Source organism: Saccostrea cucullata, unplaced genomic scaffold, assembly GCF_032062105.1.
Source record: "Saccostrea cucullata isolate Sc308-1 unplaced genomic scaffold, CSIRO_AGI_Scuc_v1 ctg2583, whole genome shotgun sequence".
In the NCBI taxonomy this organism is placed as follows: domain Eukaryota; kingdom Metazoa; phylum Mollusca; class Bivalvia; order Ostreida; family Ostreidae; genus Saccostrea; species Saccostrea cuccullata.
In genome coordinates, this window is record NW_026935667.1 from 31813 (window position 1) to 35687 (window position 3875).

General features: G+C 30.9%; 1 long non-coding RNA gene across 1 annotated transcript; it reads left to right on the forward strand.

Moving 5' to 3' along the window:
* The first annotated feature begins 344 nt into the window (after window positions 1–344).
* LOC134243544 (uncharacterized) lies at window positions 345–3152 on the forward strand. The gene is made up of 3 exons (XR_009987057.1): window positions 345–472; window positions 1408–1538; window positions 2416–3152. It is a non-coding gene; the product is annotated as an uncharacterized LOC134243544 (long non-coding RNA).
* The last annotated feature ends 723 nt before the right edge of the window (window positions 3153–3875 follow it).

A 3875-nucleotide genomic window follows, 5' to 3' on the forward strand; every position in this document is an offset into this window, starting at 1 on the left:
TATTAAATTTAATAAAATATTTTTATTTAAATGAATGATTATAAAAAAAATAATTGTTTAAAAATAATAGTAATCATCTTTACACCTTTAGAGAAATGTAGTCTTTTTGTTATTTATGAAACGTGTTATTAGTTCATTGTTGATAAAAAGAAAAACGCTGATTCCCAAAGGTCTAACATTACGTCAAAAAAAAGTTTTTATTGCTGTTTGCTTTAAAATATATTCCTAATATGATATACTATTAAACATATACTGACATGAAATTTACAATAAATAAAAAACAACAACTTTGAAACACTATGTTTTAATACAAATTCTCGCATTCACACGACTCATTACGGTATGAGTTGATATTAATCGAGACTAACACGTGTTTCCGCTGTTGCAGTAAACAACAACAACTATGGATTTACGATGTAAAACACGTCAATTCATCAGATGTGACTGGTCTTTTCTTTGGCATTAGATGTGAGTAAGTATTGATTGAAAAGTTTAAAAGTGTTTTACAGTACATTGATAGAAATGAAAAGACATTATAGTCTTCATAGGACCTCTATTTACGTGTATAATATATATACTGTACATAGTTGTGTAATCCGAGATTCCTCTGACTCTAACCCCTGCTTTTATATTGTGACTTGTGCACAACTCACAATATAAAAGCAGGGGTTAGAGTCAGAGGAATCTCGGATTAATAGTTGTGTAGATTGATCTCTAGCTACACACGTGCATGTGATCAATATGAAGCCGTTCGGTGATTTGACATAGTCGGTAACCCACATATGATACTTTTCAGTTCTTTCAACGATCAGAAAAATTGTTTTTTTTTTCGATGACAAAATTGTTTACAATACAATGTCACTGTTTTCTCAATATGGAATACTGTGTTGACTGATCAATGAAATATTTTTGTTTGATGTACTCCGACCCACATTTTTCAAGATGGGTAGGTAATTTGTTAATTTTGGGGTGGTTTACACTGCTGAAAATTGATAACTGTCATAAAAATAAGAGATTTCTTAACAGTACACATTTGATAGCTACACAAGTGTATTGCTATGAAAACATGAAGAACAATCAGTCACGAAGCAGCCTATAGAAATTTTAAAATCTTTCCTTTAAAATGAAACAATTTTAGTAAATTTAAGAAGGAAAATAAATTCAAAGTTTAAAGTGCTGAAAAAATTATTTGGTAGGGGCAATTTTGACAGGTCGTCATTCGTCAGTGTACATCAAACAAATCAATTTTTATATTGTTGGCCTGAGCATCTAAACCCTGTTTTGCGATGATGTTCGAACAAATTCGACTTATTTTTGGGTTGTTTTTGAAGTAGGGAAGTTTTTATTACCACTTCAAAGAAAAATGAAACTTGACTTAATTAACACGAACACATAATTTTTTTTTAGCATGTGTGTTGTGTGCTGGTACCAAATCCTCAGAACTTTCATCTGTGAAGTCCTTCTTGCTAATCCCACCACTGGCCATCATGCACAGAAAAGATCATGATGTGGAGGACATAGGTGCTTAGTTATCAGCTGTAAGTCAATTTTATTGCAGTCAAAATTCCTTATTGCCACTGGATGGCTATTAGTCAACACTTCTAGGTACATGAGTCACTAGACTAGTTCAGTGGTTCAATAGTCATGAAGTAAGGAGTTAATACTTGCATCGCAGGTTCAAATCTTACTATGAGACTTGGAGACCTGTCCTTCTGATAAGACACTATAAACATATCTTACATTATACTTATAAAAACCTATTAGGGTGCCTTGTTGCAGTAAGTGCTGGCATGAAAAAGATCCCTCACACCTCAATAGTCATAAGTGTCAAATATAGAACAGTCCACCTACAAGTGGTGGCAACTTCACGTGAGAGAGAAATTCTTGAGCATATTCTGAAAAATCGTGGAGCAGATAGATCTAGAATAAAAAATTGAGGGAATGAATTAGTAGTCAGAAGGATTGAATTGCGTAATTTGAGATCTCGAATTATAAACCAAAGGAATGAATTGATAATTCTTGGAAACGGATTGTATAATTTGAGATCTCAAATTAATTTTTACTTATTTTGAAAATATTTTGAAGTGTCCCATCATTACTTTCATAGCATCTAATTAAAATTAGATCTATCTGCTTCACAATTTTTCTTTATATAATGCAGGTCTGCCTTTAGTCAGATTACCAAATATGCTATTTGTTTTGGTTCAGTAATTCAACCATGATGGTTTACTACAAGGTTGTTGAATTTTTAGTCCTGATACATTGACTTAATAATATAATTTAACTACTTGAATCGCATTTATAAATTTTTATTTCAAATGGAAAATAATATCAATGTATTAATTGTATCATTCTTAATTTTATTTATAAACGTAAATTCACATATCTGTTTAAAAATATTTAAATCTTTTACAGTATAGAAGCTGATCCCTTGTACAGACAAGTCAAAGAAGAATCTCCTCCAGTCTTTCAGGGAAGTGGCAGTTGATGAAAGAATGGAGGCACGAAGTAAAAGTGCTCTGGTCTTCAACATTTTGTGGAAGATTTAATCATTCTGATCTGGAATTCATTTTGCAATATTTCGTGATTTGTATATTTGGACATAAGCGTAACATTTTTCAACCAATTGTCAAAACAGTTTTGCATTAATTGCCATTGCAATGTATTATTATTTCCTTTCAAGATGGCATGTCAATTCTTTATTGTACCCCTTAAGCTCTGTTATACCAGTAAAATCTTGCAATGAAATCATTCAAGTTTATTTTTACCTCTTAGATTAATTTTTGCTTGCAAATTTTGTCGTTCGCTGTTTTTTTAAGTCAACTATTAGATGATTTTTCCATGACTGTAACATTTCAAAACTGATATATACTTACAATTTTAAGTAGAAATTGAATTCTGTACTGATTTGACCTTGACCCCCTAAGAACAAGAGTGTCAAGGTCAATACTTAATACAAAAATGTTCTTTCATTTTTTTGGGCCCATATCTTACAAACAACATCACGGAATATACAAAAAGTGTCTAGAATGTGTCCAGAATGAGAAATAACAAACATGTACATGTGTTTAGTTTAAAAAATTGAAAATGCTGTTGCTTAGCAACCACTTAAAGGTCATTAAGCAAAAATTTGAACTAAAATGATGTATGGATATTGCAGTTCTGATCCCTTCTTGAGAGTATATTCAGAATTTTTCGTTTCTGCATCTACTGTGTAAAATGTAAGCAAAAATATTGAGAAGCGTTGAAAAAAAAATAATGAAATTTTTGCACTTATTTGACCTTTGACCTCCTAAAAATAGTTCTATTGAGGTCAAACTTTTGAAAAGTTTATCTGCTGTTATGTCGCTTGTAATTTTATGGCATTATATCTAACTTTAATATGTGCTGGGATGCATAAATGTGTCTAGGACGAGTGAAAAACAAAAATTCTGCCTGAAAATTGAAAAATTCTGCGTTGCTTAGCAACCGCTTTTAAGAAAATGTAAGCAGAATTAAAAAAAAAAGTTTATGTGTTTCATGAAGTACAGTATAATGCCCTTTTGTGGGTATATCCCAAATTTCCTATTTCAACATACATCTTTGTAAATATTTAGCTTGAAGATTAAAAAGTATAAAAAAAATTCCATAAAATTTTGCACTTAATTTACCTTTGACCTCTATTTTTACTAATAAGGTCAGTCGTTGAGTATCTGAATTGTCAAAAAATATCATCTCTAAGAAATTCCCTACAAAATGGTATGCATTATACCTAGTATTCTCCATGGATAGAAAAGTTAGAAATAATATAATAATGCCATGTCAGAAGGTCTCTAAAATCACGTAAAATGTGCCGGTAGAGAAAGGGTTAATCTGAAATAAATTGTTCCAAATAA